Raw genomic sequence first — 14510 nt, 5'->3', positions numbered from 1 at the left:
TTGGCAGACATGTTTGTCGCAACCCGAGTGTCGGACATTCGCAAACCTGTGGTGGCGGACGTTCGCAGGCCTATGGTATCAGACAGCCGCAAGCCCCTTGTACCTGACAGCCGCAGAACTCCAGTATCCGACAAAGACAGACCATGTCCCAGAACTAGAGAGAAGGCAGGCCTGCTGGCCCTGTGAACCGTGAGATAACTAGGCCCTGGTGTGAGCTGTGTCGCAGGCCCGGTCACACGAAGCAAACTTGCTACGCAGGGAAGCCAGCCCAACCACCTAGCCAGGCAGCTATCACCGCGACGACGCCAAGCCTTAAGGGGGCCACACCTCCACACCTGCCTCATCTGCTATATTGCTGGTCAGAGGATCCGTTGTGCATGGCGGATTCAGAATCACCAGTCCGTCACTGTGAACGGCCAGACTGTCATTGGATTCTGAGACACCGGTGCAGATGTCACCTTGGTCCGTTCACACCTGGTTACCGAAAAGGATATCCTTCCAGGAAAATACCTCACTCTGACTGGAGTTGGGGGCACTCGTACTCATGTGGCCCAAGCCCAAATCACCATTGATTGGGGAATGGGATGTCAAAAGCGGGTTGTTGGGGTCCTGGATGATATTCCTGTCGCCACAGTGCTTGGCACTGATTTGGGCACCCTTGTTTGCCATTACGCAGGGCCGATGCAAGGATTTTTGCCCCCCCTCGAGCTCACCTGGCCCTGGTTCCGTCTGCAGCAGCTGGCTTCTCCTTTGTGTGGTCCTGGTATCTTCTCTCTGCTTCAGACAATCGCTGGTTTGAGGACCGTATTTTTCGCCCCGCAGCATTAGCCCCCCCATGTCACATTTCTCCCCCTCCATGTCAAATTACCCCCCTATGTCACATCAGCCCTCCATGTGACATTTCCCCCCCTCCATGTCACATTTCCTCCCCCTCCTTTTTACATAATCCCCTCTGTCACATCACCCCCATGTCAGATTTCTCTCCCTCCGTGTCATATTTCACCCCCTCAATGTCACATTTCACCCCCTCCATGTCACATCATGATCACATCATTACCCCCTATTGTGTCACATTTCTCATCCCCCTCCCCCGGCCGGCCCTGGCCCCATTCCCATGTCACAGACTACAGATATTGTCCCCCCTCCCATCATATCACGGTCACCATCCCCCCCTCCATTTATGATTGTTGTTTGTGTAATAATTGTTTTAAAACACATTTATGCCGTGCGCTCTGGCGCTAGTGTACTCATCAGTGAGCACCTACCCACCTGTCCTGCTGCTACGGCAATCTGGCTGTGTGTGAGTCAGACTCACAGACACAGTCAGCTCCGGTCCCTACTGCCGCCCGCCGCTGCTGCGCCACTCGCCAGTCACCCGCCCTGGCCTGACCCCGTGACCGTGTTGCCGTGCCGCTATGTGAGTGCGGGCCGGGGCCGCACGGCGCACGCAGGCGGGGGGCGGGCGGTTGGTGCAACTCACAAGTAAGTGATTTAAAAACAAAAAAGAAGGTTAATTTTTCTGCCCTCCCCCAGGCTGTGCCCTAAGGCAGCCGCTTGGGTCTGCCTTATGGTAGCACCGGCCATGCCATTACGAGTACCCTGCAAACACGCAGGAGGCCCAAGCAGGACTCCCTGACCAAAACCAGGTACTGTACAACCCTTTGGGGGAAACAGGGGACACTTTACCCGCTATTTCTACCATACCTAACGCATCTAGGTGGGAGGTATCAGATTTAAGTGTGCAAGCAACTGAGTGTCATTTGCCTATTTCTGCGCCTGTCATTGTTGATCCAAATGCATGTGTTAGTGCTAACAATGGTAATATAAATTATGCTGTACCTGTTCTGTCAATTACACGTGCTATAGCCAGCCGCCTAAACTCAGAACCAACTGAAGGGACCCCCTCGGGCGATTCTGACCTTCAGGCGGATGACAATAATGTGAGAAATACCTTGTCATGTGATAATGATGATTGTGTAACTGCGCTGGCAGACACTTCCAGTGTCGCCAGTAACCTGAGCTCAGATGGGGCTGCGGGGGACAGAACCAACCGTCCCTCTACCCACCTCTGACCCCAGCGTTTGAAGGTAACTCTCCGCAGCTGACATCCTACATCACCGGTCAGCTGGAGGGACCTGTGGCACTGCCTTCGTGCAGGCCTTGAAGAGTGACCCCCAGTTTGGAGACGCCTCTTTCACACGGGTGTTGCGGGAAAATGTGCGGGTGCGTTGCAGGAACACCCGCGATTTTTCCGCGCGAGTGCAAAACATTGTAATGCGTTTTGCACTCGCGTGAGAAAAATCACGCACGTTTGGTACCCAAACCCGAACTTCTTCACAGAAGTTCGGGCTTGGGTTAGGTGTTGTGTAGATGTTATTATTTTCCCTTATAACATGGTTATAGGGAAAATAATAGCATTCTGAATACAGAATGCTTAGTAGGTGATCAATTGAGGGTTTAAAAAAAAATAAAAAAAATTAACTCACCTTCTCCTCTTGTTCGCGTAGGTTCCTGGTCTCTTCTTTACTTCTTTAATGATGAAGCTGTGGCTAAAGGACCTTTGGTGACGTCAGATCACATGCTCCAATCACATGGTCATCACCGTAGCGATGGACCAAGTGATTCTGACGTCACCACAGGTCCTAGCCGGTAGTTCATCATTAAAGAAGTAAAGAAAGAGACCGGGAACTACGCGAACAAGTGGAGAAGGTGAGTTAATTTTATTTTATTTTTTTAACCCTCAATTGATCACCTACTAAGCATTCTGTATTCAGAATGCTATTATTTTCCCTTATAACCATGTTATAAGGGAAAATAATACAGTGAATAGACAGTCACCTAGCAACCGTGCGTGAAAAATCGCACCGCATCCGCACTTGCTTGCGGATGCTTGCGATTTTCACGCAACCCCATTCACTTCTATGGGGCCTGCGTTGCGTGAAAAACGCAGAATATAGAGCATGCTGCATTTTCACGCAACGCACAAGTGATGCGTGAAAATCACCGCTCATGGTGAACAGCCCCATAGAAATGAATGGGTCGGTATTCAGTTGCGGGTGCAATGCGTTCACCTCACGCATCGCATCCGCGCGGAATACTCACCCGTGTGAAAGGGGCCTTAGGGCTCGCAGCCTCCAGGCGAGGGCACTCCATATAAAGTATATTGGGAGAACAACCGACTGTACTGTGAAGCTGTACAGCCTGCAAAAGGTGACGCAGGTGAGAACATGAGACCTGTATGGCAACTGTGGCATAGTACGACGGGATTGGCGGGTGGTTGTCGCAATGACCTTTTTTCAGCTACTGATCTGCTATAGATTTTTCTGCTGTGAATTTTAGCCATGTTAACGTATCCTTAGACCTCTTTCACACGCCCGTGTGTCGCAGCACGATCACGGCCATCACACGTTCGTGTAAAGAGGCCTTATAGAGGAAGGGACGTTACAGGGGATAATATACTTTCCTATACAAAAACTCAAGGGTTGAAAAAAAAAAAAATTCATCAAAAACACATGGGTTGAAATACACTATTAGAACAAAAATAGTTTAAAAACACCCTAAAAAAAAGCTTCATAAAACACAAAACAGAAGGCAGGTGTTTTTGGATGAATTTTTTCTGCAAAAAGAAATACGCACCAAAAAATTACAGCACCGTAAAAATAGGTCACAACATTCTGGCATATTATTAGGACAGTGGGGTGTGACTTTTTATACCTGTCTGGCCATTAGTGATGGATTTCAAAATTAAAAATTCACTGAGGGTACTGCCATACAGCGCAGTTAAAAAGCAACATACATGAGGTTAGGTGGCTGCACATGGTGTGGATTTGCAAGTTTTTTTCTGCAATGGATTTTGTGCAGAAAAACCACAGCGTAATAGAGTATCTGCAAAGTGTAAGGCCTCTTTCACACTGGAGTCCGCGTGGTGAGGGCCGGGATAGGATGGCGGGGTGCGTTCAGGGAAAATCGTTGCGTTCTCATTTTTTTTCCGCGCGAGTGCAATGCATTTTGCACCGCGTGATAAAAAACTGATGTTTGGTACCCAGACCCGAACCCGGACTTCTTCACTGAAGTTCGGGTTTGGGTTCGGTGTTCTGTAGCTTTTATTATTTTCCATTATAACATGGTTATAATGGTAAATAATAGCATTCTTTAATACAGGATGCAAAGTCAAATGTCAATTGAGGGTTAAAAATAATAAAACATTACTCTCACCCATCCACTTAAATCTCACAGCTGGGATCCTCTTCTTTGTTCTTCTTGAAGGACCTGCAAAAGGACCTTCGCTGATGTCATCGCACTTACCACGTCCTGCTGAATGAAGATAGAAGGATTTTCACGCAGCCCTATGGGGTTCTATGGGGGCCTGCGTAGCGTGAAAAATGAGAATATAGAACATGCTGCGATTTTCACTCAATGCACAAGTGATTTGTGAAAAACATTAGCTCATGTACACAGCTCAGTTGAAATTAATGGGTCAGGATTCAGTGAGGGTGCAATGCGTTCACCTTACGCATTGCACCCGCGCGGAATACTCGCACGTGTGAAAGGGGCATAAGAGATTTGACAAGTCTCATTCCGCACCTTCTGTTTGAGTAGTTTGCCCCATTGACTTCAATAGGGTTGTTTACATAAACAGTAAATCCGCACCAAAAACCGCTTACAAAACACAACAAAACCATGATAACTAGTGCAGATTTATGTGCATTTTTTTTGTGCAGGTTTGTACAGGTTTCATGCAGATTTTCTGCACACAAATCTGCACCGTGTGCAGCTACCCTAAAAAGGGGTTGTAAAATGATGACCTATCCTCTTACTCCCAGCACGTGGCCAATTGGCTGTTTTGAAGAGGTAGTGGCGCTTGTGCAAGCACTGCTTCCACTTCAAAATTACCTGCAACTTGTAATTGCAACTGCTTGTCCCAAATGCAAGTAAATATATAAATCCGTTTATATACCTCAGGTTACTTCTGTGGCTATGGTGGGTCATTTGATCTTCAACCTGGAGCTGGTGATGCACGAGCTGCACAGAATATAACCAGTAGAATATATCACATTTTCATTTTTAGTCAGAGCCATTTTAGAGCTAGTTTGTCCTCATGGTAGGGAATGGAAAGATAGGTGATAAATAATAGATTGCAGGTGGTCCGAATGCTGGGACCGATCACAATCCTGAGAATGATAGTTCCATAACTCCCCTCTCCGAAAGGAGTGGTAGGAGTGGTAGCATTGCGTCATACAACTCTGAGACTGATGGAGTACTGTTCACTTTTAGCCCCACAGAAGTCAACAGAGCAGTGGATGCACATGCCTTAGTCCCTCAGTCTAGGAAATACAATAGGTACCAGACTTCCTGCAATCCGTTATAATACTCTATCCACAGGATAGGCGATAAATAATTTAACATGGAATAACCTCTTTAAAGGGGTTCTCTGGGATAATGAGATCGATTCCCGCAGATCAGCTATTTGAAGAAGCCACGGTGCTCCCAGTGCTTAGGCCTCTTCCTAGGTCATGTGACATCATGTTCATCGAGTCACATGGCCTGGAGCAGCTCAGTCTGATTCAAGTAAATGGGGCTGAGCAGCGATACCAAAGCACAGCTGTGCTTAGTAAGCTGCATGGAGGACACGGCTTACACTGGAGCTCAGGTGATTGCTTCTTCCAAACAACTGATCGGCAGAGGTGCTGGAAGTTGGACTCTGGTCAATGTCATATTGATGACTTATCCTAAGGATAGGTCATCAATATGAATAATCCTAGAAAATTCCTTTAATAATCATCTAGAAACCTTTTACACAGAAATGTCCATGGTAGGAGGGCCAAGGTGATATAATGGTACTGGACTTGCTTCCCTAGGCGGGGATGTCCTGGCCAAATGTGAGATATGGGTTCAAATCCCACTTCTGACACATCTTTTAAATTAGTCAAAGAACCTCAGCACGAAGAACTTTTCAGCTTGATGTGCATTTTATTTAGCAAGAAGCTATTTGGCAATTGTAATGTTTTCAGCTCACATGCCTTCAGCAGACTAATTGCCAGAGTTGAAAGGAGGAGAGAAGGAGGATAGGAGCGCACAGTTAGGGAAGTGTGTCCACACCAAATGCCACAACTAAACACCAGAAGAAAAAAATATCCTGCTTTTTGCCACATGATGGGGCAACATGCCAAGCCTTACAAAACTCACTGGCACTGGTTCATGAACTGTTTACTGAGGAGGGAACTATGAGCAAGGGGTTATGGCCAGCATGTTTCCCAGACGTGTTCACATGCAAGTTTTATATATGGGGACATTTAAAACGCTAACAGTCCACATCCCCTGGATGAACTCATGGAAAACATCACAATACTATCCGCAGCATCACTTTTTTTTTTTTTTTTAATTGGTCACATGGGGGCACTATAGGGGCATTATTATCACTGGGGGAATAATGGGGGTATTATTATTGCTGGATGCACTATAGGGAGTATTATTACTACTGGGGGCACTATTATTTTGGCAGTATAGGTTTTGGGGGCATTGTGGAGCACAAGTGGTGCAGGATTGGAGGTGACAACAGAATTACATTGTTGGGGAACCAGGATGCAGAGGTTCTGTTGAGAAGGTGAAGATGGTGATGGAAAATGATTGACATTCTGCTGTTTGGCCACAAGATGCCACTGTCTCCTAAACAAAGCTAACACTGCATATTTTCCATATTCATGAGAGGTGGTGTTACAAGAGCCTGGAGAGGAAGAAAGGAAGCAGACATCTTAGCGGAAGCTGAGACTGAGGAACTGTGTGAGCAGAGGATCCGTTGACATCCAGATGTGGGGGCATCCCTCAGTGACCAGAGTTACAGCTAAGTAAAGCTGATCATGTCCAAGACCCTGATCCTGTCTAGAGGAATGAGGATTGCTTCCAGGAACGCTGATGAGAGCAGAGGAGCAAAGCAACATACACTGCGATATCGCATGCTTGTTGGAGAGGCATTTGTTCCATTCACAGTCACCAACGGATGCAGAGAAGACCTGGGTTGGTAAGATCGTGTACGCACCTCATTACAGTTGGCGCCTAGAATCCTAGAGACTGAGTTAGTTAGATAGTGTTACGGTTTGTGTCAGGCCACAAATGTTGCTGGCTGTTCATTGTAAGGACTCCACAATTTAAAGTGACACTTCAACACAGCAGAGCTGATAAACTTCCCCACAAACTCAAGCCAGGCTGGCGTTTTGGCTCTGAAAGAATACTCTGGCATGTGGTAAAGGTTGTAAGCTGTTGTGCTGCACTGCAGGCTAGCCCGCGCCCACGCACCCAAACAATTGTTCTTGATTTTTTTAGGGTAATAACAGGTAAGGCATGGCTGTTTAGTTGTGGCCGCCAGAAGGTAAATTACCGCACTTTCCTCCTGCATCCATCGAGGGGCCCCGTGCTGTGCAGCACAAGGGGTCTCAGCCTTCAGGATGTGTGTACGTAATTTCTTGTATGTTCCCAGCATTTGGGTTGTGTTCATTACCACGTTTAACCCTTTCTACCCGGGCCAGTTTTTTGCCCTCCTGCCCAGGCCATTTTTTGTCAATCTGACATGAGTCAGTCATTCTATGTGGTAATAACTTTGGAACACTTTTATTTATCCAAGCCATTCTGAGATTGTTTCCTTGTGACACATTGTACTTCATGATAGTCCATATATTTGAGTCAATATTTATGAAAAAAATCCCAAATTTACCGAAAAATGTTTGAAAAATTCGCAATTTTCAAAATTCACTTTCTCTGCTTTTAAAACAGAAAAAGTGATACCTCATAAAATATTATTACTTAATATTCCCCATATGTCTACTTTATGTTGGAATCATTTTGTAAATTGTCATTTTATTTTTTAGGACATTAGAAGCTTAGAATTTTAGAAGCAATTCTAAAATTTTTAAGAAAATTTCCAAACCCAATTTTTTAAGGACCAGTTCAGGTCTGAAGTCCCTTGTGGGGCCTACATAGTGGAAACCCCACATAAATGACCCCATTGTAGAAACTACACACCCCTTAAGTTACTCAAAACTGATTTTACAAACTTTGTTAACCCTTTAAGGTGTTCCACAAGAATTAAAGGAAAAATGTTGATAAAATTTCTGAATTTAACTTTTTGCCAGATTTCCATTTATATAAAAAAAAATTCCTGTAACAAAGCAAGGGTTAACAGCTAAACAAAACTCAATATTTATTACCCTGATTCCGTAGTTTACAGAAACACCGTATATGTGATTGTAAACTCCACGGGAGGCGCAGAAGAAAATGAGCGCCATTATGAGTTTTTTGGAAGGCAGATTTGCTGGACTTGTTTTTAGATTGCCATGTCCATTTGAAGCCCCCCTGATGCACCCTTACAGAACTCCAAAAGTGACCGCCATTTTGGAAACTAGGGATAGGTGCCAGTTTTATTGGTACGATTTGGGGTACATATGATTTTTTATTGATCTGAAATCACGTTTTTTCTGAGGCAATGTAACAAAAAAAAATTGCTGTATTGGCACCGTCTTTATGTTTTATATTTTTACAACAATTATCTGACAGGGTAGATCATGGTGCTATTTTTTATAGAGCAGTTGTTATGGACGCAAAGATTATCAAATATGTCTACAGGGTGGGGCCATTTATATGGATACACCTTAATAAAATGGGAATGGTTGGTGATATTAACTTCCTGTTTGTGGCACATTAGTATATGTGAGGGGGGAAACTTTTCAAGATGGATGGTGACCATGGCGGCCATTTTGAAGTCGGCCATTTTGAATCCAACTTTTGTTTTTTCAATAGGAAGAGGGTCATGTGACACATCAAACTTATTGGGAATTTCACACGAAAAACAATGGTGTGCTTGGTTTTAACGTAACTTTATTCTTTCATGAGTTATTTACAAGTTTCTGACCACTTATAAAATGTGTTCAATGTGCTGCCCATTGTGTTGGATTGTCAATGCAACCCTCTTCTCCCACTCTTCACACACTGATAGCAACACCACAGTAGAAATGCTAGCACAGGCTTCCAGTATCCGTAGTTTCAGGTGCTGCACATCTTGTATCTTCACAGCATAGACAATTGCCTTCAGATGCCCCCAAAGATAAAAGTCTAAGGGGGTCAGATCGGGAGACCTTGGGGGCCATTCAACTGGCCCACGACGACCAATCCACTTTCCAGGAAACTGTTCATCTAGGAATGCTCGGACCTGACACCCATAATGTGGTGGTGCACCATCTTGCTGGAAAAACTCAGGGAACGTGCCAGCTTCAGTGCATAAAGAGGGAAACACATCATCATGTAGCAATTTCGCATATCCAGTGGCCTTGAGGTTTCCATTGATGAAGAATGGCCCCACTATCTTTGTACCCCATATACCACACCATACCATCAATGGTGCAGCACCTGAAACTACGGATACTGGAAGCCTGTGCTAGCATTTCTCCTGCGGTGTTGCTATCAGTGTGTGAAGAGTGGGAGAAGAGGGTTGCATTGACAATCCAACACAATGGGCAGCACATTGAACACATTTTATAGGTGGTCAGAAACTTGTAAATAACTCATGAAAGAATAAAGTTACGTTAAAACCAAGCACACCATTGTTTTTCGTGTGAAATTCCCAATAAGTTTGATGTGTCACATGACCCTCTTCCTATTGAAAAAACAAAAGTTGGATTCAAAATGGCCAACTTCAAAATGGCCGCCATGGTCACCACCCATCTTGAAAAGTTTCCCCCCTCACATATACTAATGTGCCACAAGCAGGAAGTTAATATCACCAACCATTCCCATTTTATTAAGGTGTATCCATATAAATGGCTGTCACAGGGTTCCGAAGGTGCACTCGGTCCCCCATTGCCCGCAGAACTGTTACTTAGCTTTTGGAATGAGGTTCTGTGTTTGACCTCATTCCCAGGGCGGCTTTACTAGCTGGGTGGCTCCCTGCTCCTAGTCTGCCTTGAGCGCCGAGCTGATCACTCGGTGCTCGACTGGTTGGTCTGTCGGTCATGTGATGCTGGCCACGTCACATGACCCTCACTCCCCACTATAAATACAGGCAGCCTGCTGGCTACAGGTTGCCTGTTAATTTCTAGGCTCCTGGCTACTTGTTGGACTACTGAATATTTACCTGATCCTGTTCCCTGACGATCCTCTGCCTGCTCCTCCTGTACTGCGCATACATCCTGGTATTGTGACCTCGGCTCCCACCTGACTACTCTCTTAGGACTCCTCTTGTACTTCGCTACTCTCCTGGTATTTGACCCCGGCTTCTCCTGACCATTCTTTGCTTTATCCGTTGTACTGCGTAGCTCTCTTGGTTCTGACCCGGTCCGTTCATGTTCCGTATTTTGTCTTGTCTGTCTTCCCTGCACATATCCTAAGTTAGGGATTGCCGTCCAGTTGTCCCCTGTCATCAGGACTCGTGAGGCAAGTAGGCAGGGCCAGGGGTGAGGGTGGAGCGCAGTGGTCACTACCCTTCCCCCTGTGTGTGTGTGGACGTGACCGTTACAATGGCCCACCCTGTACTTTCTTTGTTTGTTTCAGTTTTACATAATAAAGCATTTTAAAAGAAAAATATTATGTTTTTGTGTCTCATATTTTTTATTTTTCTGCTGATCGTCTTGTGCAGGAGCTCGTTTTTTGCAGGAAGAGTTGACATTTTTATTGGTACCATTTTGATCATTGATTATTATACTTTATGGGGCAAGGTGACCAAAAAATTGGTTGTTTAGGCACATTTTTTATTTATCTATTTTTACAGAGTTCACCTGAGGGGTTAGCTCATGTGATATTTTTATAGAGCAGGTGTCATGCCCCACTCTGACGATGTGCAGAGGTCGGCCAGGATTGCAGCACGAGTTTAGTGTTTATTTTGGAGCCGTGCTGGATCCGCCTCTCATCAAGTGCACTGGGTGGGGTCAATAGTTTAAATAGTATACCAGCCCAGTGCTCTGGGCATATTATACTAATCATTGTGGTCTTAGGAAGGAAGGTTGGCTGTCTGTTCCAGCTCAGGAAGATAAGTGTTATTTCAAGTTTGGTTGTTTTGTGTCATCTATCCCATTCAGGTTCTGTGCGAGCAGGCTGCTCCTATTTCCCACTTCACCATCTCAGGGAATTCAGGGTTTTGTCAGCCCAGGCACGGGGACACCTCATACCTACCTTAAAGGTCTGTAGGTGGGCTGAGCAGTGCAGGGAAAGAGGTCAGGGATTAGTTAGGAGGTGACCCTTCCCCTGTCTCTCGCCCAGAGCCTGGTTGGTGCGTTATCTGTTAGACTGAGTGCACGCCCGCCGTGACATTATAATCCGCCATACTGTGACTACCATCACTCAGCGCTTTTGTGATGGCGTCAATTGATTCACTGGTTGACCGCATGCAGGGTTTATCCCTAGAGGTTGCGGATCTGCGTAGTTCGGTCACACAGTGTCAGAGGGTTCTGGCATCAGGTACAGGTCAAATTGGTGGGGAGCCTAAAGTCGCTCTTCCCGAGAAATTTTCAGGGGGTACAGATTATTTTTTCCGCTTTAAAGAGTCATGCAAATTGTACTTTCGTCTGCGTCCATTTTCGTCAGGTAATGAAGATCAGAGGGTTGGTATCATCATGTCTTTGATTAAAGGGGACGCGCAATCCTGGGCTTTTTCTCTGCCGCTCGGTTCTCTGGCTCTCCGGTCGGTGGAGGAATTTTTTAAAGCCCTGGGATTGATTTACGATGACCCAGATTGGGTCTCGATGGCAGAATCGAAATTGCGTAACTTACTGCAGGGTAAACATACTGCAGAGGGTTACTGCACAGAGTTTAGGACGTGGGCTACTGAGTTTGGGTGGAACGACCCCGCGTTACGTAGTCAGTTTTGTCAGGGGTTATCTGAAAGGTTGAAGGATGCCCTGGCTTTTCATGAGTACCCGGATACTTTAGAGAATGCAATGTCTTTGGCTATATGGTTGGATAGACGTATCAGAGAGAGATGTAAGGGTCCCTCCGTGCAGGGGATCCCTCCTGCGTGTGGTTTTGTTTCTCCTACTGCCCAGGGTGATATTACTTATAACTCTGGGGTAGGGGAGGAACCCATGCAGTTAGGTCAGATATCTTGCCATTCTGATAGTAGAGACTTTAGAAAAGTGCACAATCTATGTTACTATTGTGGAAAGAGGGGTCATTTTGTTTTTTCTTGTCCTTATGTTAAATCACAGGTGGAAGAGAAAAAGAAAAAAGAAAAAAAATATTTCCCTCACACTTGGTTGTATGAATGGTTTGGAGCAGACAGGTATGCAAGCTCCCTGCAGTTCCCGTTTTCTCCTTTCAGCTATGGTGGCGCTGGAGTAAAAAAAATGTGTTTGTTGATGTATTCCTTGATTGTGGTGCTGGGGTAAACCTAATTGACTTTCTTTTTCTTCTAAGTACTTGCACGTTAGAGAACGAGATTTGTGTTTTTGCAATTGATTCTTCCCCTCTTTCTCAAAGGAGCCTTACTCACATTGTTCATGGCATTCACTTAAGGGTGGGTGATTCACATGCTGAAATTATTTCTTGTTTTGTCATGAAGGATTTGCCAGCTCCTATAGTTTTGGGGTTGCCATGGTTGACTAGACATAACCCAATGATAGACTGGCAAGCGAAACAAATCATTGGTTGGAGCGAGTTTTGTTCAGATAATTGTCTTGGCACATCTATCTCTGGTGTGTCCATTACGGCTTTACCTCAGTATCTCTTGGATTTGCGGATGTCTTTTCGGAGGGTGGGGCTCAGGAATTGCCCCCTCATCGAGACTATGATTGTCCAGTTAATCTCATTCCTGGGGCTAAGTTGCCAAAGTGTAACGGTCGCTACACACACACAGGGGGGGAGGGAAGTGACCACTGCGCTCCACCCTTACCCCTGGCCCTGCCTACTTGCCTCGCGAGTTCTAATGACAGGGGACAACTGGACGGCAATCCCTAACTTGGAAAAAGTGCAGGGATGACAGACAGACAAACAGGACGTGAACGGACCGAGTCAATACCAGGAAAGCTACAAAGTACAAATGGAGCAAGCAGAGAATTGTCAGGAGAAGCCGGGGTCATAAATACCAGGAGAGACGTGAAGTACCAAAGGAGTCAGCAGAGGATCGTCAGGAGGAGGCCGGGGTCAAATACCAGGAGAGCAGCAAAGTACACAAGGAGCAGGCAGAGGATCGTCAGGAATTCAGCAGGAGGTAAGTACGCCAGGAAAGACCAAATCACAGGTGGAACCTAAATTAACAGGCAACCTGTGGCCAGCAGGCTGCCTGTATTTATAGTGGGGAGTGAGGGTCATGTGACGTGGCCAGCATCACATGACCGACAGACCAACCAGTCGAGCACCGAGTGATCAGCTTGGCGCTCAAGGCAGACTAGGAGCAGGGAGCCACCCAACTAGTAAAGCCACCCTGGGAATGAGGTCAAAACACAGATCCTCATTCCCAAAGCTAAGCAACAGTTCTGCGGGCAATGGGGGACCGAGTGCACCTTCGGAACCCCGTTACACAAAGTCTCAGCTTTACAACCTCTCTCAACCCGAACGAGAGGTCATGCGAAAGTATGTCACCGAGAGTTTGGCAAAGGGTCATATTAGACCATCTAAATCTCCAGGTTTGTTCTTTGTGAAGAAAAAAGATGTTTAACTGAGACCGTGTTTGGATTTCCGGGAATTGAACCGTATTACAGTCCGGGATCCATATCCCCTGCCTTTGATCTCTGATCTTTTTGATCAGATTGTTGGAGCCAAGGTGTTCTCCAAGTTGGATTTGAGAGGAGCCTACAATCTGATCAGGATCAAGGAGGGGGATGAGTGGAAAACGGCCTTCAATACGCACGAGGGTCATTTTGAGAACCTGGTGATGCCTTTTGGGTTGACGAACGCGCCAGCAGTATTTCAGCGATTCGTCAATGACATTTTTCATCACTTGGTGGGGAGGTTCATAGTAGTTTACCTGGATGACATTTTAATGAGACAGGTTTTGACGATCCTTCGGTAGAATAAGTTATATGCCAAATTGGAGAAATGCTTGTTTGCGGTGCAAGAGCTTCCGTTCTCGGGATACATAACATAGTAACATAGTAACATAGTACATAAGGCCGAAAAAAGACATTTGTCCATCCAGTTCGGCCTGTCATCCTACAAGTTGATCCAGAGGAAGGCAAAAAAAACCCTGTGAGGTAGAAGCCAATTTTCCTCACTTTAGGGGAATAAAAAATTCCTTCCCGACTCCAATCAGGCAATCAGAATAACTCCCTGGATCAACGACCCCTCTCTAGTAGCTATAGCCTGTAATATTATTACACTCCAGAAATACATCCAGGCCCCTCTTGAATTCCTTTATTGTACTCACCATCACCACCTCCTCAGGCAGAGAGTTCCATAGTCTCACTGCTCTTACCGTAAAGAACCCTTTTCTATGTTTGTGTACAAACCTTCTTTCCTCCAAACGCAGAGGATGTCCCCTCGTCACAGTCACAGTCCTGGGGATAAATAGATGATGGGATAGATCTCTGTACTGC

This window comes from Bufo bufo, chromosome 10 (genome assembly GCF_905171765.1).
Source record: "Bufo bufo chromosome 10, aBufBuf1.1, whole genome shotgun sequence".
Taxonomy (NCBI): domain Eukaryota; kingdom Metazoa; phylum Chordata; class Amphibia; order Anura; family Bufonidae; genus Bufo; species Bufo bufo.
Note: the sequence above shows the minus strand (reverse complement) of the source record.